Source organism: Corvus kubaryi, unplaced genomic scaffold, assembly GCF_017639235.1.
Source record: "Corvus kubaryi isolate FWS band 111438036 unplaced genomic scaffold, C.kubaryi_AGA036_p1.0 137, whole genome shotgun sequence".
NCBI classification, from domain to species: domain Eukaryota; kingdom Metazoa; phylum Chordata; class Aves; order Passeriformes; family Corvidae; genus Corvus; species Corvus kubaryi.
Genome location: NW_024580671.1, coordinates 2,199,926 through 2,226,772, shown reverse-complemented (window position 1 = coordinate 2,226,772; position 26,847 = coordinate 2,199,926). Strand labels below are relative to the sequence as shown.

Below are 26,847 nucleotides of genomic sequence, written 5' to 3'. Positions count from 1 at the left end.
TGAAGTGACATACCTTAATTTACATTATATTTTTCAAGACAAGATGCCTGATGGGATATAAATATATAGCATTTATTTCTATAGAAAAAAAAATATTTACAAAATGAAGGATTGCTGTTTGAAAAATAATGATTTTAAAACCCAGTTCAGTTACTACCAGCTATAAATGAAAAGTATACTGGAAATATACTTGGATATTTGTCTTCTCTATTAAAAATATTTATCTATCTTTTACATAATGGCTTGTAGAAATATGGGGTTACAAGGTGCATTACCTTAAATGACAACAATTGTCTTTATGGGCAGTGGAAGTGGAATACAAGAGCTCTTAGGAAGTGCTTATTTACTTCCTTTTTCTTTCCCCCCACCCTACCCAGAGCATGGTGGAGAAAGGGAGAAGGGGTAACTGCAAGAATAATGGTATCAATAAGCTTGATCATTTCTTACACTTTTTTTTAAACTCTTGTTTTGTAGAGCTTATACCATACCTGACAACACTTTATAAAGCGAAGGTGTCAGTTTTTGTTATTGATCTATTTTTGCTACTTTTCAAATTTTTTGAGGCTTAAAAAGGAATTTAAATTTAGTTTTAAATTACTAAAAATTTTATGGATGTACACTTCTGACGTTGTTATACACATTATAAGTGACAGTAGAAAACTGTCTATTGATCTATTAAGCCTCAGAGAAGTTATATGCTAACAAATTTGCTTTAGATATATTCTCTCTCTTGATGTATTCTGAAATAGTTTCTTGCTAGAACATGAACACTTTGAGTTTAGATTTTTATAGACATATGTCTGTCTGTATTGACCTGCCTTCAGGCACGTTAGTACAATCTTTTGCCTGGGAGGCAGTCATATTGACTACTGCTGCTGGGAAAGGTAAAGTAGAAACTTTTATATCATTCATGGACAAGCTGTTCTGGTCATGCGCCTGAAGGCTTAAGTTGTCTGCAAAGTACCTCTGTATTAATTTCTCTGAGAAGCTTTTTTAGAGTCAAATTACATTTCCTTGCATGTAGCTTCAGAGTTCTCCTCAACAAGACTGAATTGATCCTTCATGGTAGAAAATCTGACTGACTGCCTTCCAAGTATAGTAAGACTTTAAGATTGCCTTAATATTTAATGAGAAAACACTAAATACAAGTTTTCAATGAATTAATCAGAGTGCGGTCAATGAGTACATGTAGTACATAAAGCGTATCAAGGTTTTTCTTAAGACAATACATTTGGATCACTGTCATCTCTTCCTATTTGTGCTATGTATCCTTAGAGAAAAATCCGCAAGTCACTTTGGGAGTATACATTTGTATTCTGAATGAGTCATTAGATTACAAGGAAACACTAGCTTTGCTACTTTTCTTTCCTCCTCCCCACCCTCGCTGCCTTCCACCATGAATTTCAGCATCTATGGACCACGCCTTTTAAGTATAACCCCTTATACAGCCTTATGAAGAAGAACTAGGGCAGTAATTTTTTTTAAATTTTCTTTTTTGTTACTATGTGAAAAATAATTCTGATGATATTTCCCATGAAGAAGGATATAATTTGATATTTGTGCAGTCTTGCTGTCCTTCAGACACAGGGATCAGGAAAAATGATGTGACCATCACGCTAGACTTTTGCTCTAATTAGGGTTTATGAACTCAATGAAAGCAGATAAGAGGTGTTGAAAACCTAGAAATTTCCCATCAGACACAGAGGAAATATATTTTTCTGCTTCTTTGCATTTCAGCTACATTAATTAAAGCAGTAATAGTTGCAGACCCCATGCCATTTTGCCATGTAGTCATGATTCATCCTTTCACAAAAGAATATCAGAAAACTGCTGAATATAAGAAATATTAATGGTTGTTAGAAAAGTGTAATAAAGGTCTCTTCTTCTACAGCATTGACAAGCTTTTATGCCATTATTCATGAGTGACTAATGCATTCAGAGGAGAGTAGCTCTGATATCTAAGGAAGCAATGATGAGCAGCAGGAAAAAAAGGGCGCAAGGAAAGGAGTTTTTCACCAGACTCAAATACCAGAGCTGCAATACGTGAGTTGTACAGAAGTTAAAATTAATTATTTTTCATTAATATTAGGAGTAGCACATCATTTGAAAAGAGATAGGTCAAACCTGTACAGTAGTTGAAATATTTGAGGGTGGGAGATCGGAATAGGAAAGAAAAGTAGAAATAGACCAGACAAGGGCAGAGCAGACTGGCATTTGGTAACAAACAAAGAAACATAAAGGCATTAATATATTCTGAGCTATTTTGATGGCACTTACTATTTATTGTCTCAATAATATGACATTATTTTACATCATATTTAACAGTGTTTTAGAAGGATATTACAACAGAAGACATGACCATCAATAATTAAAGAATAAAAGAAATAGTTAAAAAAGGGTTCTTCATGATTTATTAGCTAGACAATTGTTGAAATGTATTTATTTAATTACACTATAAATCACCATTTATTTTCCAAAAATCACAGTCTCCGTTCACTGATGTGAAATAGCTGGTAAATGACATTGAAATAAGCACCTAATTGTGTGTCAGTGTTTGGTCATTTTCCTTGTTGTGCTATCGGATGGGACATAGTTTTTATTATAAATAATTTTAGGTTAAAGAGTAAAAACAAAACCAATCAAAAAAACCTTCAAATTGAAATAGAGCAAAAAATAACACATTTGCTTTCAACCTTCATTTCTTAAAAATACCTAGGATTAAAAGTCACATGTAATTACATGAAATAACCATTTTTTTAAATTTAGTTCTTAACCGAAACTCATTTAAAGTGATCTGTGCATTTAGGTACCTGGAATCTATTTATTTGTATCATTATGGTTGTTATCAAGTCAAACTGAAAACACGAAGAATACGTAAATATCAGTTTAGAGTGAACGCCTTCTTCTGATTAGTAAGAATTATCTTTGTTATTTTGTTAAAAACATTAAAATGCATATTTTCCTTTAGCATAATGGCAAAGGACAAGAAATTACAAATATGCATAATGCTAAAATTTGCACATTTCTTAAATTCGTATTCATACAATGTTTTTGCATGTCTTCCAAATGGGACACATTCCAGCTAGATAATACTGAAGGTTAAAAAATTATATGAAAGATGTGAGAATATTTTAATAAACATTATGCAAAACCTTTTAATGTTATTCATGTGAACTTTCGATGTATTTTCTTCACTCATCTTTCACATATTTTTTATGCCTGCTTTCTCTGACACATTTAACTGATAATTTATCAGAAAGTAAGCTTTACAGTTGGAGGTACAGATATGTAAACGAGCAATCTGTAGGTAGTCTCTAAGGGTAAAATTAGATATGGAACATTGCTAGCCATCAGAAAACTCTATTGTCAGTACAGAGTGCAACATATGCATTGTGTAACGTGTTGCTTAATGAAGTCACCAGTTTATTAGTCAAGGAAAGAATTACACTGCAGAACATTCAGTACTGGGTTCATATATTCAGCTAAATGGCTGCCTGTCCTGTTTCGTTCAAGAATGCCCAAATGTAAGGAACAAATGCTGAAGCCATCTTCAGTAGGAAACTTTTTTAGCAGGAAGAAGGAAATTTAGATTCAATGCTGAAAAACCTTGGTTTTAAAAATTTAAGCTCCAATCAAGAAATGATAGGTCTTTAGAGCATGACACAAATCTACTAAAAATCACTGAAATCCTTCAAGTAAGGCTATTAGAACTGAATTTTACCATCAGATATAACTCAAAATACAGTGGTAAAAAATACATTTGTTTTGTTGTTGGGTTTTGTTGCTGCTATTGTTTTGTACAGATGATGGAGGTACAAACAGTATTAAGGTGGAAGAGGTATTTGAGGCATAGGACTTATGGAAGATCTGTGGACTAGATTCTTAGGAGATGTGCTGAACAAGTGCAAGGCTGTTGTGCATTGTCTTCACTTGCTATTAGATTCCACCTCAGCCATTGCTCATTTAAATGTTGCTGGGTTATAGTTCTATAATACGTTAATTTCTACAGTTACAGCTATGGTACCATGTTTTAAATCAAGAGTAAAAAACAATGTACACAGTAACATAAGAAAAATTTATATTGCTTTAAGGAGGAAAATAATATTAACACAGGAAGTATTTTGGGATATATTTGTGGTCAAAGACTCAAAGACTATTTTCTTTGTATCTAGAAGCCTTACATTTTCTTTGGACTGACTAGACTTCTATGTTAGCTGTTTCCTTAATCTTTCTGGAAAATTTATTTGTAGATAGTCCTGTGAATAACAGGGATCTTGATGATCTTTGTGGGTCCCTTCCCACTAGAGTTATTCCATGATTTTGTAAGCCTGATGCTCTTTTTCAGAGGTAAGACTGAGTAGTAAAGATTCTCAGATGCAGTGCTGATTTGACAATATATTTGTAATACTAAACTCAATACTCAGACCATTTTTAAAGTTTAAATTTCAGAAATAACTGAGATAAGCAAACATAAGTTTTTATGGTTAAAGAAAAAGAATATCAGTTTTAATCGATACCACAAAATATATGCAGTTTTAAGGAACAAAAATTATATCCTAATGTGGCAGTGCAGGTGGCTCCAGCCACTCCTTCTCCTGAAAAGAGCTCAGACAACCAGCTGTGGTGGTCGGTAACCCAAGTTTAGCATGTAACTTCAGTCACGGTGAGAACCCATGATTCCCTTGTTCTTTCTTTTGCATGTTTTCCCCGATTGGTTAATATTTTGTCTCCCTGTGTTATGTATGAAGTTATGTATACTCGTTTTCCTTCTTTAATTCGTATTACTTCTAGAAAGTTCCCTGTTTGTCGACGCCCCATTGGATCCTTCCCTGAGTCCCTCCTATGCATTGTTCCCGTTGATTCCCTTGCTGTCAACCCCACCTGCTTGTCCCTATCCCATTGGCTGAGATCCCTTTCCCCACCTACTCCATACCCAGTATAAGATCCCTGGACACCCCCCACCAATCGGCTACTTCATCCCTGTCTTTTTACAGGAATAGTCCTGTGTGGAGCACATACGGAGAGTCCCCTCTCTTTACTTCTTTCCCTTTCCCTGCGTGCCTGCATAACGGTGACAGGAAGATACAGCCCCTTTGGGTGAGGAGCTCTACTCCTTTTTCATTGTGTGCTGGGCACTGAGTGCCGCCTTCCAGAGGGGTTTCAGCGTTGACCTCCGGGCTTCTTTGTGTCGGCACACGAGGGGTAAAACCCCCTTCTGCCAGCTCCCAGTGGCTGAAAACCCCTCCATCCTGATACATTCACCACTCCTTTTGTTGAGGGATACATCTGGTGCAGTTAGCCTCTATTAGCAAACTGCAGACTGAGATGCAGGTTAAGCTCTGGGTGGGAGCCCGAGAAAAGAGGCCATGAAGTGCCAACCCTTTGGTCGACAAATGGCACAAAGTAGGTGGGGCCAGCCAGGTGGGTGGACACTGGGAGACACAGCAGGAAGGGAGGCCTCAGGAGGAAAAGTGAGAGTTGAGCCTGGGTAGACTGTGAGGGTGTAAAAGCCCAGGGCTCCTTTGTTGGGGGTCTCTCCTCGGAGGCACCAGCTCGGGCTGTTTCTGGGTTACTGCACTGTGAACAAATGGCTTTGTGGAATGAGACATCTCAGACTTTGCTATGGAAAACCTGGGGTTAAACCAGTCAGGAAACCTGGTCTGACTGTGTGAGTGGGGTGTGCAGGGAGCCAAGAGGGGCACCCGTGGGCTCACTGGAGCTGCCCCCGCCGAAGGGGCTTCGGTCTCAGCAGTGAAAGTCTCTGGTGCTGGGAGGGTGACTGACAGTCTCATGAATGCTCAGACCGAGAAGTTTCCTTAATACTTTGAGTTTATTTTGGAATCTCCTATTTTCATGACTTGGTGTTTAAATAATGAAGGTATATCATCTATGTTGTATGTTGATTTCCACAACCATCAAGGGGTTTTTTTATTTTTCAAGGCTGTTCATTTTGCTCTCACTGATCCTTTTTACTCGCAGAATAATTCATACCATATACCACACTGTTCTGCCGATGGAATGGCTGACCAGTTGTGTTTGTATTTGATTTCATTTTATAATATTTTGCCTTATTTGGTTTTGACTTTTTTTTTTTTTCTTGTGTTGATGGTGGGTTTTTCACCCACACAGCAGTGTGGGTGGTGGTAATCAGTATATATAGACTGTAGGCTGAGAATCATTTCTTATCACGAAGGTCACTGCATGGTAGAAGCTGCTGTGGCACTATTTACAGGAACTTCACTGATGTTTAGAATCAGAATTATGTCTATTTGCTGTGTGAAACTAAAACCACTGCATTATTAATACCAGTAAATGCCACATATTGATGTCCAAATGGGACTTTTCTGGTTATATATTACACGCCCTCTCAAAATTGTCACATTGATGATGTACTACATAACACTAATAGCTGCTACTCCAATGATGTATACCAAGTGCCATCACTCCAGCTAAATATTTCATCATAGCGACAGAATTTGTGCTAAAATACTTCAACAGCATGGTTGTAAATATAATACACATGCACAGACCAATCATTCTGAAATGTTCTAGAGAATTATTTACTCTATATGTGCAAGAGTGTATGTGTACATAAGCATGCACTACTGTAATCAGATAGTTTTCTGTTTTCAGGATATGCACATTGTTCTTATTTATTAAAAGCTTGATGCCAGGTTCTCTTAAGGTTAATACCTTTAACATAGACAAAATCTCTTACCACATTCTTACTCTGAATTTTATTGATCATATGTCTCTATGACTTTGGAAAACCAGTTTTCCATGTCTGGAGTCTCACTCCTATACCATGGGTTATCAATTATCAGTGTTGCACTTCATCAGTTGCCCTCTCTTAATTATTTCACTTATCTTCCCTTTTGTATTTCCAATTGCTCTTTAGCTCTTTTCAACCCCACGTGTCAAAACTGAGTTTCACTCTTCAGACCTGTTCCTAGTATTTAACAATATTCAATGACCTGCTAAGTAACTTGTGGTTTCAACCCAAACGAAAATGAGTAAGTGCCAAAAATCGCTAAAAAACCCCACACCCAAACTAAAACAATGTAAAAAAATCCTCCATAACTGAACAACCAAAGCCAGAAGAAAGGAGCTGAAACACTGTCGCAATCCACACTTTTATTTCCCTAGGTCAGGAGTCATGGCCTGACAGCAAGAAGTGCAGCAATAAACCCAAATCACTCCTCATTTGTTGCCTGAAATAAAACACAAACCCTTTCCAAACAGTACTGAAATGATAGTATAGAAGCAAATCTTTAATTGAAAGTTTTCAGGTGCACAATATGGTGGTATACAGTGATACAGTATTTCTACAATTTTATAAGGTTAGTTAATTAGTATATCTAACAAACATTGTCCAACTAGAAAAGCAGTTGGTTAGGTAATTTCCCCCCAGGTTTTTCCCCATTGCCCCCCTACCCCCCCGATCTTTTAGCCCTACACTTTATTTTGTGTATGATGTGTGGTGCAAAACAAAATGTCCTTGCTAGACTCAAAGGCAAGACTAAACAGAATTTCAAGAAAGTATTAGTAATGGTTTGTTAAACTATGGGAGAGGGCAGGAAAAGTACTAGAAGTAATAACTACATATTAACAATCTACAAAGTTACAAATATATGAAAAATATATAAAAAACTAAAAATCTTTAAGCATCACCCTAAGTGATTTTTTGGAAATGTTACTACTTTCTCCCTAGGATTCTTCCTCAAAAAGTATGGAAGCAAAATGGAAGCAGAATAAAGTTCATATGTAGAGACTATTTCTAGGATAATTCAGGCATCAGGTGTCCTCACATAGTCCCTAATCCCATCTATTGCTCAAAGAAGGGTCAGCTCTGAGGTCAGACCAGGCTGCTTAGGGCTGTATCCAGTTGGGTGTTGACTGCTCACCTCTCTGTGGAATCTGTTTCATTGCTTGACAGGAAAAGAGTTTCTCTTCACATCCAGTAGGAGCCTCCCTCAATTCTTTTATACCCATTGTCTCTTGTCCTCCCACCATGCACTGTGGAGGCTCTGTTTCCTCATCCACTTTCATGGAGAGCCACTGTTACATCCTTTCAAAACCTTTCACTCCAGACAACACCAATGTCAGACCCTCAACTTTATCCTTTCAGGTCAGATGTCCCAACTGCTTGATGGTTTTGGTGGCTTCACTGAACTCACTCAGTCTGTCAATTTATTTTTTGTAGTGAGGAGGCCTGAAATCTGGGCATTTTATATTATTATTATTATTATTATTATTATTATTATTATTATTACTATTATGTCAAAGAATATCTATTAAAAGAAGATAATTAAGGCAGTCTAGGATGCCATTGGTCTTTTCTGCTATCAGGGAGCACAGCTAGCTCATATTGAGCTTTCTCTCTGCCACATGCATCAGGGACTTTTCAGCAGAGCTTCTCCCCAGCCAGTCCTATTATCTGGCAAGAATGTTATTCTTTCCAGATAGAAAGAAAGGAAGCTGTTATTCCTTCCCAGGCAGAGTATTTGCCATTCCCCTCTTCTCTTACTCTACCACACAAGCTGTCAAGCAGTTTGTCACCTGTCCTACAAAGGAGCTCCATGCATCCAAACTGCTCCTTCTTTTTGAAAGCGTCTTTATATTAGATGCCATTAAGCTCTGGAGGATCTCAGGTTCTGTCATAATTGTGCCCTCCCTTCTGCTAATCCACGTCAAGAGTTTTCTACTCCTGTTAAAAGTCCTGCCCTCCCTTTCCCTGAGGGAGAAAAAGAGGAATGCTCTTCAATTAAATAATTAGCTAGTCTAGCTTTTGTCACTGTTAACTGCAGGCCCTGACAAATCATATTGTAGGCATTTCACTGCTTTGCTCTATTTAGTTTTTCAAAGAGCTCTGAATTCTTTAGATCATTTTCTTTTATCATTTTTCTCTGTTTTAAAAAATTGCCTCTGTATTCTTAATATTTTTAAGTAGTTTATAGTTGTCTTTCTATTTATTAAGTGATAAGTTCTCTTTTCTTATAGATAATGACATTGTAGCATTGTAGTGTTATAGTGTATAGTCTTTTTTAACCTAAAAATTGTCTGCAGGATAATAAAGTAAATTTCTACTATAGTCATGCTTTCTTATTAAGTTGTTAGTAATAAATAGTACTCAAAGATATTTAAACTTTCCAAATTGGTGCCATCTACTGTAGATAATTACTGTAGAGTGAATAGAACAGATTACTGGGTGTTGCAAATAATATTCTGTCCTATAATCCCTTTTTATAATATAGATATATAAATATCATTCTATTGACTGCACTGAGGTAAGATGCTTTGCAGTGGTTTTACATCATATTTTTGCATAACTTCAAGTTTTTTATATTTACTTTCAGGATTTCAAAATACAGAACTAAAGGGCAAAACATTGTTTGGTTTATCCTTTCCTGCCTTAAATAATTTATCATGAATGCTGTAAAATATTAAGCTTTTTGTTCTCATTAACTTTTAAGTTTCTTCAATTTTTTTACTCCCTACTCACAAATCAGATCAGCATCTGAAAATGTTAGCTCAAAGCTTCTATTTGTATATGTCCTATGTTTCTGGAATTACAATTTTTGTGACTTAAAAGTTTGTAATTTTTGTGTTTGGGAAATTCACTCATATTTGATAGTCACTCTTCTTTATATTGAGACTCCTACAAACCCCTCCCAAATCATTAGTATCTCATTCTATCTTCTTTTTCTATACCAAACCATAAAATATATTTTTTTGAGATATCTTACCAGTCTCTCATTTTTGGCCTCTTTTTTTTTTTTCACATTCCTCAGGACATGACTGATTCTGTAAACATGCAGCATGCAATTCATTTTATGGACAGGAAGCTGTAGAACTGTATCCTCAAAAAATCCCCCTCTTCATTTTCATGGTTACTGGTGTCTCTTTTCAGTATATGCCTGAACATGTCACATAAGATATCAGCAGCATCTGAAATATCCACTGTAGTCTTCTAAACCCTTACTTTCATCTTAATATTCCTTTCTGTATTTTAGCTTTCACAAAGGTTCTGAATTTTACCTGTAGCTCGTTTCCCTTGCCTCCCTATCACAGCAAGTTTTTTTAAAACACTTTTCTAAGTCAGTGGTCTGAGCATAAACTTCCCCTGAGGTTCATCTTGTTCTTGATATTACTGTAATGTCAGAAACCAGCAAATGCACGATTAAAATGCTTGATAGCAACAAACAGCCTACCTCATTTGGGATTGCTGATAAGCTCTAAGTTTATGAAACACATTTCTCTTTAAAGCCATAACTTTGTATATGTTTAATTATTCTCCTTATTCTTCCTATTACAACAACACTCATTAATTATAATTGGCTTTATATGGAAGTGTTTTTAATGCTTCCACATTGCAGGCACCAGCAGTCAGTTGAATGTTTCAGTGAGGCATACAACCTCTTATTTGTTAATGTTCTTCATAAAATACTTTGTATTTCAACTTCTTTTCACAAAATACCTTACGTTTCATTTTCTGTTTTTCCAGAAGGAGCATTTAAGGTCACTATTTTATCATTTTTTTCTTATCCTTTGATAAAGAATTTCTTCACTGATAGTGTCAAAATCAATAACTGCTGATAACAGAGTATCATTCATCATGAAGCTTAGTCCTTATTTCATGCCTCACAGTCCTTTCTCTCTTATAAAACAATGTGCATTCACTAACTTAAAAGATCCAAGTCCCAGGTATTTTGTGAGGGTGTGATGTGTATGCAGTGCTTCAAAAGCACACAGCAGGGTAACAGTTCTATTTATGCTCTAAATATTCCGTGTTCCAGCCCCCGTCCTTTTCCTGTGTCTTCTAATCCTACCCACCAGTTTACTTTTGAGTTCAAAGTCGAACTTTTAGAGGGTTGGCAGGACTTGGGCTATTTAAGGAAAGAAATAAACTTGTTGCTCTGAAGTAAGTGATTCGCACCAGAACAGCTACTTGATATCTGACCGTTGTTCTGCCATAGATATTTGGCTTTCTACGTGGGAATGATTATTGCTGGATGTAAAGAATTTTTTATTTCCTGAAATAAAATTTGAGAAAATGCTCAGCACAGAGAGCTAATTCATAGTCACAGGCCACAAGACAGGCTATTGATGCAGGTCAACAAACACGTGAGACATTCTGTCGTTAGTAAATGACAAGTTTAATTGTCAAGCCACTTGGCCACTGCAGAATCGCAGTCACTTTAGTCTGAGTGTGCAGGTTTCTTGAAGACTATAACCTGTAAGATAGACTGAAATGTCAGGAAAAGATATTTTTGGGTAATGGTACTGCAATACCCGAAAATGATAAAGGAGGCAATCTTTGATATTTCCGGATTTTGAAGGCGAAATATCTCTAGGCTGAATATGCATTTGCCTCGAAGATTTAGAACATTATCTTTAAATGATAGGTAAATTTATTTCTGATAATAAGGAAATAATAAAGTCAAAAATATGCATCATTTAGTTCAGCAGGGAACAAATGTCTGAATGCGTTACCAGAGTAATAGGATGAAAATAAGTATGTTGAGTATACAAAAAAATCCAAACCAAATCAAAAAGCAAACCTTTTGTTTGTTGTCTGTGAAATAATATTTCAAAGAAGATATAACAGCTGGATCCCTACAAATTTATGGGGCCTGCTGGGATTCATCCAAGAATCCTCAAAAATCTACCTGATATCGTCACAGAACTTCTCTCAATTATTTTTGAGTGGTCTTGGGAAGCTGAAGAGGTCCCAGCTGACTGGAAGCTGGTGAACATTGTCCTCCTTTTAAAAGGCAAGAAGAAGGACATCAGAAACTACAGGCTTGTGAGTCTCACTTCAGTGCCCAGTAAAATTATGCTAAACATTATTCTGGGAGGTATTAAAAAACACCTTGAGGACAAAGCAGTCATCGGTCACAGCCAGCATGGCTTCATGAGGGGAAAGTCCTGCCTGTGCAACCTGGTTTCTTCCTGTGACAGGGCATCCCACCTAGCTGATCTAGGAAAGTCAGTAGATGTAATCCTTTTGGACTTCAGCAAAGCTTTTGATAGTGTCTCTCACAGTGTCCTTCTGGACAAAAAGTCCAGCACACAGCTGGATAACCAGGTTATGTGATGAGTGAGCAACTGATTCACAGATCATGCACAAAGACTTGTGGTGAATGAGGTGACATCAGGCTAGCATCCGGTCACTAGAGGGGTTCCAGAGGGGTCCATCCTCAGCTCTGTGCAATTCAACATCTTCATTAACAACCTGGATGTGGGACTCAAAGTAATATGAACTAAATTTGTCAACAACACTAAACTGGGAGAGGCTGTCAATTCCCTTAAGGGCAGAGAGGCCCTGCAGAGAGACTTCAATAAAGTAGAGTGACAGGAAGTCACCCGCCATATGTCATTTAATGAGAGCAAGTGCCAGATACTGCACCTGGAATGGGACAATCCTGGTTGTGTCACCTGGAATGGGGAAGTTCTGGTTGTGTGTATAAACTGGGGAATGAGAGGCTGGAGAGCAGCACTGTTGAAAGAGACTTGCGGGTCCTGGTCAGTGGAAGCTGAACATGAGCCAGCAGTGCCCTGGCAGCCAGGAGGGCCAACCATGTCCTGGGGCGCATCAGGCACAGCATCGCCAGCTGGGCAAGGGAGGGGATTGTCCTGCTCTGCTCTGCACTGGGGCAGCCTCACCTCAAGTGCTGGGGGCAGTTTTGGGTTCCACAATGTAAAAAAGACATTAAGCTCTGAGAGGGCATCCAAAGGAGTGCCATGAGGATGGTGAAGGGTTTGAAGGGGAAGGTGTATGGGGAGCAGCTGAGGACACTTGTTTTGTTCAGCCTGGAGGAGACTGAGGGCTCATTGTGGTCTTCAACATCCTCACAAAGTGGGTACAAATGTCTTCACTCGTGTGACTTGTGACAGGACTCAAAGGAGAGCCATGAAGTTCCTTCAGGGGAGGTTTAGGTTGGATATTAGAAAAAGGTTTCTCACCCAGAGGGTGGTCGGGCACTGGAACAGGCTCCCCAAGGGAAGTGGCTACAGCACCATCCTGACAGATTTCAAGAAGCATTTGGACAATGCTCTCAGGCACATGGTGTGACTCTTGGTGTGTCCTGTGTAGGGGCAGGAGTAGGACTCAATGATCCTTGTGGATCCCTTCCAACTACACATTTTTTCTATGCTTCTAAATCAAAGCCTTATCTCTTGGCTTCTTACAAGTTTATACTTTGAATTAGTAAATTCTAAGTCATCATTTTACACAGAAGTATTAAAGGATGTCCAGGAACACTTAATAGAATCTGGGAAAGGGAGCACATGAAGAAAACACTCTCTCTCGTATGGCAGAAATAAATGTGTATATATAATTCTGTAATGAGTGAAAGAAAGATTTTTTTTTTTCTGCAGTTTTAGGAAGAGATACCAGCATTACTCCATGGGAGGGGTTTCACATAAATATGGTTTGCAAAATAAATGCAACCAATTCAAAAAGAGATAGAAAAAGCATGCATCAGGAATTAAAAAATCAGATTCAGAATTTCAAGATAATTTTATAATAGTAAAAGTATCACATTATAATCACTGTGGAAAATAGGTGATTTCAAATTAATAGATTATTTTTAATTCAATAAACCTAAGGGAACATTTCTCTTTATGCAGGGGAAATTAAGGAAGTCTTTGAATTTGCTATCCAGGGGGAATTTAGGACAGGTATCTAACAGAACAAAGAAGAAACCAGCTAAAATACTGATTATATTTTTAGTAAAAATATTCATTAAGAGCTGATATAGAGTGCCATTTGATGATACAATCACAGATAATTATAAGCTTCAGGGGAAGTTCTTAAAATTGTTAGATTGTTGCATTTCATGTTTTTAGTGATTTTTAATATTTCAGGTATACATTACATTGCAATCTATCATGGTGTGTCCAATCAGAAATTAATGGCATTAACAAATAATTTTCACTTATATTTTTTGTCTGACTTAATATGAATTTAACTCATTAAGATAAAAAAATAACATTGCATTCTAGCCTTTAGAAATGGATTTTCTTATGTTATTAACAGGTCTATTAGAGCAGGGCATAATGAATGAAAATCTAACAGAAGAATATATTTGGGTTAATAATAAAGTTTCACACAGTACCTTATTAAGATGACTTCATTAGCAAAATTGACAATATATTTGAAACCATTCCCATTGTAAACTGCAAAGCAGAAAAGAATCTTCATAAGAAAATCAGAAATTAATATTAACTGTTCTTCTTTGTAATCCTATTTTAAACTCCCACAGGCAAGTTATTACTTATGGACAATCAGATTAGGAACATATGCTTTTTAGTACATGTTGTTTCATATATTTATTATTTTATATAAATAAGGTGTTATATTCACAGTGAAAAATATTATTAAATAGGTAATATATAAATACATATCTTTATAAATACACAATCATAATATCTATGCAAATATAAATATGAATATATTGTGTATGTGCATGCAAATATAAAGTCCTTCTTGTTTACATGAATACTTGAATATCTATTTCTGTAAATATATAAATATATTTCATATTATTAGCCTCATAGTACTCTTATAAGTCTAACTATTTCTTTTTAAAGATGGGTCTTGATGCGCATGGAAGCTATACAAATTCACATCAAAAAATTGTAAGAAAATGGATAGTTGAAGGCATATAGGCCAAGTCCTAGAAAATGACTCAAACCATAGAAGCATCCTTCTTTTCTTGCTAACTCAGAACATAGACAGGACATCCTCCCAGGGAAAACTCTTAGCAGAAAATTATTTCAGTGATAATGAAAAAGTGACTAGCTAATGCTCTTGACATAAATTGTTATCTTTTGTTCTATATGTATGTGTGAATCAGAAATTCTGTCCTTAGATCTGTTATTCTGTATCTGGTTCCAATTCATATGCTTCCTTGGATGAATGGTGACTGTGACCTCTATTGCTGTTTTGCTTTCCTTACTGTCATTCATATTTTGACTCCTGTAGAAATAAGTTTAAAAAATTAGCTTGACCTACTTTTGATCTCTAAAACTTTTTAAATATGATCAATGGCAGGATAGAAAGCGTTAATAGATACAACCCAACAGCTAAATGAATCTCTTATATTTGATAAATTATCTCAAACATCTTCTAGGAATACCAAAAAAATTACCTACTTTTCTTGGATGTTCCTTGTAACTGTGGCCTTATTTTATTTGAAAGATTAAATGCCTCTAGTTATTTAAGCATTGTTGTCCTCAGCATGAAGGGCAGATTCAATAAACAATTCCTTGCACTGTAGCAGCCCAGACAAAGAGCCCTACCAGTCATCAAAAGAAAGTTAACACAAAGAGGCACCTGCCACTATAAACACAGAGACAAGGGAAGATCTGTCCTTTTCTTCCCCATTCATCCAGAGCTCTGCGTAGATAATTTCCACAACTGAAATGTTCTCTACCCATTTTGTTCCATTTTACTCCCCATCAACTGCCAGCAATCAAACAAAACTCAGCACTACTTAGGGCTTGAGGACACATGCTGAGGGCATGTGCACACTCTTCCCACTCTGCCTTAACAGCTGTGTACCATTCCACAGGGAAATTCTTATGCTATCGACAGTCTGAAGAAATCACAAACTTTCAAAATATTTTCACTTTTTGCTGATGACCTTCCCTCTCTCCCTTCTGTTTGTGGCAGACTGGACAGGGCTTGAGAGAGTTCTGAGACTGAAAAACTTGTATATCAGGACTGTTTGTCTCCCTCTTCCTAGATGCTATTTTCTTTCACTATCCATGATATGACTCTGTGGGAAAATTGTTGAGGCTAGAATTTCCTCTTTGGGTCCAGTTTTTCTGTCATCTCACAGCCACCACAAAGTCTCTACTTCAGCATATCTTGGCCTCTGAGTGATTCCAAAGTCCAAAGCTTAGGGGTCATCTACAAGGTATTTACATCTAGTTATAAGACTAGAAATTTGTGCAAGGTGTGAAGGTTTTGATATGGGGAAGTGTAAAAAAATTCTGCATCTCATATTTTGAAGACCAGATGACAGACTATAAAAACTCCATATAATCTATGTGAATGAATGTCTTTATTTAAAATAATTAATTCAATTAAATATTGCTGACAAAAAGGACTACAGGTGATCACTAATAAAGTATCCAATTTGGAAAAAAAAACACTGATGAGGAATGGAGGAAAATATTCAGAAGAAACTGAAACAAAATCCTGGTATGTGACTAGTTGCCACATATCCTATTTCAAGTGGGGCAAATTAAGAAGGCTGTGTTGGAACACAACAAGAAAAATGGTTATTAACAATTTACTATCATGCCGAAACCATGTAGTGGTCACACATCTTATATACAATGAAGGGAGTTATCTTATTAAATGTAAACGCACCTGTAAAAGGGAGAGAAATCACAAGCTTGAGAGAGTAATGAGATAAGCTTAAAGTCTGAACTGTTTGCATGCAAATGACCTAATCTGAATGAAATTAATGTTTGCATTTCAATGCTATTCTGAAAGCACTGACATTCCTATTGTTCTATCCTTACTTTCTTGAATTTTCTTAGAAATAAGAAAAAAACCTGCCAATTAAAAGGGTAAAGGGCATCTTGTACTCTGTCGTCACATCAGCTTATAAATGCTTGTTTCTAAGTGAAAACTTATGCTAAAGTCCATCAAAGACATGTCTGAAATTATTTGTCTTGTTAGCAATTTCAATGCAGTTTAAAATTTTTAAGTGTATGTTTGATTTCAAATGTAGTAATGTCAAAAAGATAGTGAGATGATAGACCTCATTCAGATGGACCAGACATTAGTAACTTTAATTTTTTTTTTTCATATTAAGAAAACCTCTTTGCATTTTACTAAGCTTTATGCATTCCATAATTAAAGAAATAAAGAACCTGGAGTCACGTCTGACTTCATCTACATTTGATTTCTAAACATTTAGTCTATTATTTCTGCAAAGGATACTTCAGAAGAGCTGAAGAGTATTTAAGGTATTTGCTTTCCATGCAATTTTTTCTTAGACCCACTATAAAAACACAGGAAAAGCATTTTCTTTGTTCCATCAGATGTTGGTCTGACAGAGAACACCTTTCCAGTAATATGTGCTCAATATTTTGACCTCAGCCTAGCAAAACATTTAAAAGCATTCTTCATTTTAAACACATTAACAGGTTGTATTTCTTTAAATTATGAATATAAAGATTTTTTGACAAGCGAGGGTAAATAACTACAGAATTGCAGAAAACCGAATCCAACACAAGCTTCAAATATGGATGTCACACTAATTCTAATGTAACGCTAATTCCTGCTGTTACTGTTGACTTAGTAAATGTTGTGCTTCTGTCTCCTTAATGTTTCAGACACAAAAGGTTTTATTTAAGTGCACAGTTTCATGCAATTCAATTTGATTGTTTCCCTCCTCCTCTGTTAAATATCAGCAAATGAACCAAACCCAGCTCTTCTCTCTTTTTTTTTCTTCCATTGTTAAGAGAAGCTACCAACAGGATCAATTCCTGGTACCTTGAAGAACTATCCTTATGATTGGAGCACTCCAGAGAAGACTAGGACGTTAGTGAAAATTTTTCCCACACTTTCTCCCATACTTGAAGGAATAAGGGCCAGGTGTTGTACAGCCTCTAAATACCAGAGAAAACTAGGGCTATCCATTAAGACTGTTGTCTGTGTGGTGCCATAGCAGCAGGGTCTGGTAAGGTATTCTTTCTGCAGTAGATAACAACAGTACTGTGAAATGTAAGTAGTAAGGTCAAGAAGACATTCAACTGACATTCTAGTACCTCCAGATTTCCTACCTAAGCATAATATGGCAATCTCATAAATTAGCTTAAAAAATTTGGAAAAAAGGAAATAACCTTGCTGGAATTATTATAGGAAATTAAAAGCATTTTCAGAGACCAAGAAGAAAAGTTATAAGGAGGAAAGGAAATTAGAAAGTCAATAATTTACAAGTTGTGAGGTAGCTTTCATTTAAACTTCGAGATGAAAAGAAAAAGCATAAAACTGTGCATTAATTACAGTCCTTAAAGGACCATGTCCAAAAAGAAAAAAATGTAGAGGAGAAGACACTGATGATTTGACTGTTCTACCATCTTAAGATGATAGTTAAGATAGGAAGAGAAATTAAATATGTATATTATATATATAATTAATATATAATAAATAGAAAATAGGAAATGTTAATGAAAAACCCCATCATCTTCACTTGTTACTAGCCAACCATGAGTAGGAGTTCTATTACATAGGGCAACTTGAAAGTGTAAGGCAGAATCATCTCAACTCTAAATATCCAAAAAGTCAAACCAGAAATCTAAACTCTAATCAATGGTTCAGCAAGGTGCTACTTCACCATCGTGTCCTGAAAACTGAGATTATTTCCTTGCCTTCTTGCTTGCACGGGTGTGATGAAGGATTTGTGATGCTTTCTGTATGAGAAGTTATGTTTTTGCATTTTCTGACCTATAGTAAGTGTCAATGAATTGTGGTTTTCATTTCCAAAGCTAAGTGTCATTGGCTTACACAAAACATCAACAAAATGAAGGTGTTTATTTTCTTGTGTCATCCACTTACAAATATGCAAAAAGAAAAAAAAAATCATGTTAATTCTAGTAAATTAATCATAAGATCAGGGCCAAACACCTTCTGTAGTAGCATATATGTGGAACAAAGCAAACTTTTAAAATCTTTTCTATCTTTTTAACTTGTTGAAGTAGTATGTAAATGAAATGTGTAGGAAACATCTCATAGAAAGAAAAAATTAGAGGTGGCTTTTGGAACACTTAAAGGAAGTTGCCTATTTTGGTTTTTAGTAGTACATACAGTTAGTTGTATATTTGCATTTCAGCTTTTATGTTCACTTTTCTGCTTTTGCAATAGAATTTGGAATTCTATTAGTAGATGGAGAAAAAGATGTGGAAGCTATGTCAGGTTCTATAGAGTAGGGCTAAGCAGTAATAATCTCCAGGAAGGTGGTAGAAATCTACTTTGAGATTCCTTAAGTTGCGTAGTGCTGAAAGACATCAGACAATTGGAAAAAATTGGTCTTAATGGGATATTATAAGGCAAAATAAAGAAGCAAAAAAGTACCTGCAACAATATTGTCATGTTGGCTGACTGACAAATTTAAGGCAAAGTTTTGAGGACTGACCTGATTTTGAGTTACTCAGTTTTGCAGAAGTCAAACTGAAGCTCCTGTTTCTTGAGTATCATTTGGAAACATGGTGTGGGTAACCCTTAAAGATCTGTGGGGCCATTTCTGTTCTCGGCACCCTGGAAAATGTAGACTTGTGCTGGGTCTTATGATACAGTCATGAAGACTGAACAAATCAAGGTACAAGAAAAAGTTGTTCTACAATAATGTTTTGAGATTTTGTGATTTCACCACTCAGGTGTTTACAACCTCTTTTCTTCTGATGCCCCACTAGAAAAAAATAAAGAAAAAACCAAAGCAAATAAAAACCTAAACAAAAAACCCCACCCACCCAACAAAAACAAAAAAATCCCACCAAAACTCAGCATAAGTTTGGAGGAATATATCACATTATTCCTCTCATAAAAATTTGTGAGAAGAAAAGTTTATGATAAACTGGCATGCTCTGATTATCTTCGTTACCTTATGATTCCTTTCTACAACATTTGCTCTTAGTAACTTAATTTAATAGATAAGAAAGAAGAAAAAATGTGATAAAGATCACTAGATTTTAGTTTTTGTTGAAGAAAAAAAAGCTAGTTCAGATGTATTTTAGTACCTGAAAATGAAAGACATACATGGATAGTCCATGCTGTTCACAGAAATCGGTCTTAATGCAGAATATTACATTTATACAATGGATCAACTTGGCTACCAGGCATGTTTCAATGCAGTAAGTGCTAATCAGTGGGGTAGTGTCTAACAGCATGTGTGTGGAAGAGACGCTCTTATATCAGGCCACTTAGGCTCATTACTCTCCATGTTGCTGAACAGACAAGTTGAATCAGTGCCTTTTTTCTCTATAAAAACTCAATTCTGTGACTCTTCCTTAAGAAACTCTAGATCTACCTGTCCTTCCAGCACAGATTTCCCTTGAAATCTCTGGTGGGTTTTCACCAGGGAGTCCTGGAAAATCCTCTCCTGTGAATTAGCTTAAAGGAAACTTAAACCAAGTGAATAACATCACATTTAGCAACAAAAATGCATAAACCAAGAAAGAATTTGACAATTTTTGTGATATTGTGCTTTTTGCCCAACATCATATAATTTGGCCTGGAAATGTAAAAAGTACAAAGTAATAAAGTGCTATAGAATTGCCAAGATAAGAGCTCTTTTTAGACACTACCTAAGGTCCAAGGTGTAGACTAAATCTAGGAACATCTGTGCTGACAGTATGCTGTAATTCTTGGTCCAAAATATTTGATAGCATGTAGTCAGATGCCCTACAATTAAGAAACTACTTTTTTCTTAGTGGTAGATGTTCCATCACCATCTTTCCTTTACCACAATGGCCTCAAGTGATCCATGTCTTCTAGAGACAGAACAAAGCTCACAAAATCTAGTCTCTTCCATACATAATGCAATTCTATTTCCCGTTATTGAAATTAATACACTTAAAACCCTTTTATATATTGTTTACAAAGTTATTAGTATTATAACATATAGATGTTAACAGAGCTAACACCATAAAGAATTTTCTATATTAAAATATATATTATTATCTATTTTCTATATTCTATATTATTATGACTAAAGTAAATTATCATAAAATACAATACCTGCTTCCAAAATTATTTCTATTGCCAATATAAATACAAGAATTTTCTTATAAAAGCAATGTTATTCATTTCTTTTTAGAGGTAAAAGAGATAATATTTTAAGAATATTGTTGTATTCTACAAACATGTAAACATGATAAGATTTGCATAAAGGTAATTGAGCACATTCTTCAACTACTCATCGAATCTGGGGAGAACAGATGCTGCTTACTCCCAGAGGTATGCAGAAAAAGGGGGAAGAATACATTATATACTCAAATATGACTCTCTTATTAATACAATTTATTATGTCAGTCTGCAAGTGCTGCTTTACATTTTTAAGAGACAAAAAAACTTGCAGGTATAGTAAAAATTATTAGGAATTAGAGTTTCATTCTGATTTCAATATTTAAATTACTTTGGATGGGATATTTTTGTGAGGGTTTTAGGGGTTGGTTGTTTTGTTTGGTTATTTTTTTCAGTTACTCAAACTATTTCTCATGCCAACAAAAGCAGCTACAGTAAATCACCTTTCTTTTTAATTGGTTGAGAGGGTTCCATGTGAATTTAAGTCCCACAGGTAAATGGATGAATGAGATTTACCTGCATTTTTCTTTAGATGTCTATCCAGTGATCCTTTTTAAAAGATTGTTTGTTTTTTTTAGGCTTTCACATGTATATAAAAATATAATTTTAGAGGCTCTGGTTATCTTCAGAATGTGTGTTTCTTATTTCAGGCACGTAGGGCACTCGATCAACTGCCTACTTTCAAAAAAAATAACAAAACTGCAGTGGAAAATGTTTCAATCTTGCCTTGTCACAGAAAAGACAGGTAATGGAGGACAATGTTGTCATTCTGATAAAATTTCATCATAAATAAAAGTTCCCAGTACATAAATCTTCTTAGTATGGAAAATCAAAGATCAATTACTCTGTTAATTCACATAGACATTAAATATTTTGTATGCACAGTTTCTGTAATTATGTTTATATACAAGATGACCAAATCCTGAGTCTCAGCACTGCAAGAATGGGTTGCTCTGGTATAAATTAGCCACAGTTTCATGATAGTCTTTCAACATTATGTAAAATGAATTTCATTATCCAAACAGTAATGCGAGTAGATGCTAACAAGCTCAACAGAAGACTAAGTGGTGTGAAATCAGTGATCCAGGTAATGGATATGTATTTTACATGTGCTCGGTGGATTATAGCCCATGGTTTAGCAAGTCCATCCACATATTGCTGGTATCTAGTAATTTAAATTTTTAACTTACTCTGTTCAAAGTCATTTCCCACTTTCAGAAATGTGTTCCCAGAAAATTCTTGTTGAACTGCTCAAAACATCAAGGGTAGTTCTCAAAGAACAGCTTAAAAACAAGGTAATAATTTTACTTGTGGTTTGAAATCACAGGGTCAGAAATCAGACAACTACAAAGTAATGTATTGTAATGAAACATCTCTCCCCTGGGAAAGTGTAACACATTCTTGCTTTCAATATTCTACTCATGATTCAAAAGCTTTGATTTTTAAGACACAAGGTATCATTGTCATCTTCTTACGGCAGAAGAAAAAATCAGCAGCAGTTAAAACGTACAATGTTCAACCTTGATTCTGTTCACACATTTGAAGAATTCTTCTGCCTAGTCAAAACCTGTCATGTTTGAGTTTTATGTCTCAATATATGTCTGGAAATCTCACTTAATGCTCTCTGTAAAAATATTACGAATAACCCTAGTAGAAGAACTCCTCTCTGAACTCAGTTGCACTTGGAAATTAGAATTTAAATATTGGAAAAAACTCAACTTAGATGTATCTTTATCAGTATATCAAACCACAAACTTGGCAGGTCTAGAGTTATTCAGCTGATGGATCACTAAGCCTTTCTTCCAGTTTAGTTCTAATTACACTCTCTTCAGGCAATCGATTTCAAGGGATTATATTTTAACAATAACTTTAAAAATAGACCACTTGTACCACGTCTCTTACAGTATATGTAGCATAGGCTATTCAGAAGGTAGAGCAATACATGACAGTATGAAGCTCTGACTTTGGTGCTGAAGATACTGAAGCCTTCCATACAGTTCAGACTCCGAAGCATGTTTAGGCATTATTTAAAAAAAAAAAAAAAAAATTAAAAATATCCTGATTTTTCTGACATTTAAAGTCATGAAAACTGCTTTCTTTATTGCACCATTCCAGAATAGAAATGCTAATCCTGAAGGGAGGAATAAATTCCAAAATGAGAAACTAAAAAAAAACCTATTTCAGAGGGGAATTAAAAAAACCCCTAATATATTTGATTGTAGAAGGAAAGAAAGGTGGAGAGAACCATAATGCTAAAAGTTTACATGGGAGTTATTCTGCATATTCTGAGTTATTTTTCTGCATAAACAAGATTTATGTAATTAAATTCTTTGCATGAAAAAGAGATGTAACTTCCCCACGGACTACTGAACTCCAGATTGAATATTCATGAAAGATAAGGCTTTTTTTTTTTTTTTTTTAATGAAGAGTAGTTCTACTTTTTACCACAGAATGACATAGAAATTACACTGAGAAATATAGTCAAATGAGGTATTGGTAATATACATTGCTCCACAGGATTTAGTGTACATATTTTTCCTACATCTTTTCTTGAAATCTTGTTCTGTAAATGTAGTCCTCCAGTGCCATTATATTTCTACATGGCATATTCAGACTATGGACACAATATATTTAAAGGCAAAAAAATAGTTGATGTTATAAAGACAGAAACTGAGGGAAAGGAAAACATGTTTCAATTTTCTCACCCTCTCATTCAGCATGGCAATCAGAATTTGACTCTGATACTCAGCACAAGTTGGATCAATGATATTGCTGAAAAACTTAATACTAAGTTGACTACATATTACTCCCCTTAATGGTTGTACTTCTCATGATCATCTGACAAGTCTGCGATTTCAGTATTTGATCAGTAGTATCATTATTTTCTACTCCTGGAACTAATACCTCTATGCCAAAATAAATGAGTCTTTATCAGTTTTGGATTGTAAACTAAAACAGCAAATTATGGAATATGAAGCAGCATAAACAGACGTAACAGATCAAATAGTGCACAGTATTCAACATAATTTTTTAAAAGGGTCTTTTCTTAACCGTTGTTCTTTGTATTTATTTTGATATCTAGTGGTCACTATTAATTCAGAATTGAAGCAACTTGCCTTGGACTGCTTAAGTCTGGCCCTTTGGGGAAGCTATTAGTATATGATATCTGATTACATGAAGGATGGCAGTCAAAGAACTTAGGTATCTAAAACATATGTAGTTATCTAAAATATTCAGATGAAGAGGTATAATAGGTTCAAGTAAACTTTATTTGTTCATTAATGAGTGTTATTTCCCTAAATTTAGAGAAGTGTGAAAAACGAGAAAGAAGAGAATGTGTCTCTTAGAAGAGACCAGTCCTTGTACAAAAGCCAAAGTCAAAATGCCATAACTGTGGTTGTATTTTAGGATGCCTCGTTCTTGAAAGTGCTGTGGAGATGTGGGATGAATTGTGACAGATAGGCCTGCTTTTGCACATGTTATTGTATGACGTTTTTATTTACTAGGATATTGCAGAGGGAAAGATGATGTTTTTGTCTTTTCCTGCCACTTGATATGTAGGTTTTCCTGGGCCACAGAGGCAGAGTGCAGGCAGATATGACTGGGTGTGGTGGTGGTGACCTGGGAAACCATACCACTGCAGGGACTGAGGGGTCCTGAGAAGCTCAAGGGCCATATATAGAGATCTACGTGTCCTGTAAGTTTGAAAAACTGCTTGTAGGCATCTGGAAAGGATCATGTCCAACTTATCATGATTTAGACAGCCATTGAAAAGATTCTGGTCCTAGGAAGAAATCTGGGTTAAAAGATGTTCTTTTCAAAGGCACAGTAGGCTGATTATAGCAGAATAAAAAAGGCTGGCTTTCAACTCTATGTCTCCTCTGATTCATTCTGAGCTTTGTACAAAAAGTCTGATAGAACCAAATTTCAAAGGTCCACAGCACTTCTGGGGTGTTTAGGGTGCTCACTGCACATGAACTTCCCCGTCTGCTTTCTCTGTCTCTTTTGTGTCCCTTCAAAAGGTACCGTATTAATGTAAAATTGGTCTCCCGGTAAAGGAGTACTTGGGAAGCAGGAGGCCTAAGTTTAGGCCTCAAATCCACATCCATCTTTTGCTTTTACAGAGAAAAGTCTGAAAATTATGCAATACACAGTATTCCATTTTTCATGCAATAGCTGTGCCACTGGTAATTGCTAGGAAATGGAGAAAATAATACAATTCATTACAAAGCTCACCCCAGAGCTATACTAAAATACTGACATAGACGTGTCCACTAGGCAGCAAAGAACAAAGTGTATTAGAGACTGAACTTGGAGAGGAGTTCCTGAATTTCAGTACCTGCTTGTGCATTTTATTCATTAATTACCTGATATAAAGTATGTAAAAACTTCTATATTGAACAGGTAACACCATAATCAGGCTATGCTTCCATACTTCTTCCCCAATTTCTAGAGATCATTAAGAGTAAAAAATTATATGTCTTGGATACTTTGTAAATTTTCATAGTAATCCATTATTCAAAGGTTTTTCATGACTCAACAGAAAATGTATACCTTTTCTTCCAAGAAAACCTCCTTTTGAGTATGAGTTACTGGTTTTACAGCTGCCTCTCAACATTAGTGGATATTACAGTCTTCAAGAAAGGAATACTGTACTGTCCTCAGGAGTCATACTTACTTACATGTCAACAAATTTTGATGGGGGAAGTCTCAATGAGAACTATACCATGATATCTTCTAACAGCTTAGAGAAGAAAATGATTTCTGCTTGCAGAAAGATCCATAAACATTCATTTTATGAACTTCTGAGGATTTAGATATATCAACACAGGTGCTGCTGGGCCACTCCTCCCCTGCTTTCTAAAATTGTTACATGAAAAGGGTTCCTCAGTCTCTTTGTTAGAAATATTTCATGTTATAATTTTATTGATGTAATTTGTGTTATTAGTGAAAAAGCTGAACAGTGTTTTCAATAATCAAGTGGTAAGTTGCATTATATTAATTGGGAAAAAAATCAAACAGCATAGACACAAAGGATAATATACTTTAGAAAATATGAGGCTGAACAAACTTTCGGAGGACCAAACTCTAAGGCAAATTTAACACAATCTATAATTATTTTGCAAAATATTTTTTTTTTTTATTAAGACTTCATTCACAAAATGTTCTTTATCTATTACTTATATCCAGAAGCATAATAAAATATACCATCTCTATCCCGAGAGGTTCCCAGCTCTGCTATTTAGGATAATAAAAGACCATACATAAACTATTATTTTGATGATCAGGAAAGTGTATTTTGCAGTGTAATTAATTGTTGTAAAAAGGATTTCTTTCTGAACCCTGTGATTAGAGCCTCTTTAGAAATACCTTTTTCCTCCAGTTTTCTACATTCTGTTAATTGTATCTATCTGAATCTCTCTCTGCAATTTTCCTGCTTATCAGAAAAGATGCTTAATGCATTGTGATTAGCCCATTGGATGGATATTTATAATTTGTATTTTATGAAAGAAATTCACGCTGTTCTAAACAGTTCTTCCTTTATTATATTTCCCGAGTATGCTAATAACAAAAGAAACACTGTGTATTTATATCTTATCTTATAATTTGTGTACTGTTTTTCTTATTTATTATGAATAAAAGCATCAGATTGGTACATGAAATGTGATAGAGAGGGTAGCCTTAAGCAGAGATATATAAACCAGTCAAAACTGGATCAAAAGTAGACAAGGAAAGGCCTAACAAAAATCTACAAGATGGATAAGTTTGTGTAGATTGCTGAAGCTCACCCAGAGTGAAAAGACACTTTCTATTCAGCCTTGTATGTAGAATTTACCATTAAATGTACATAAAGAGCTTTATATCTCTTTCTGAAAAAATAGTATTCCCTTGCTTCTTTCAATCAACAGAGATAAGTAAAATGGTTCTTTCCCTATATGACTTATAACATCAATTTCTTTTTAACTACCTAAGTATTAAATGCATCAATTTTATTTTATTTTCAACCCAAATTTCCAAAA

The 26,847-nt window shown here is 35.4% G+C and overlaps 1 protein-coding gene across 9 annotated transcripts in view; it reads right to left on the bottom strand.

Annotated features, from left to right (window-relative positions):
- MGAT4C (MGAT4 family member C) overlaps window positions 1-26,847 on the bottom strand; it is a 336,587-nt gene that overhangs the window by 61,683 nt on the left and 248,057 nt on the right. For 5 of the 9 annotated variants that reach the window (XM_042017617.1, XM_042017612.1, XM_042017619.1 and 2 more), the window contains one exon: window positions 14,121-14,181. The exons of the other annotated variants lie outside the window; for them this stretch is intronic. The gene's annotated coding sequence lies outside the window, so the exon portion shown is untranslated. The remainder of the gene's footprint in view (window positions 1-14,120; window positions 14,182-26,847) is intronic. 9 annotated transcript variants of the gene reach the window in all.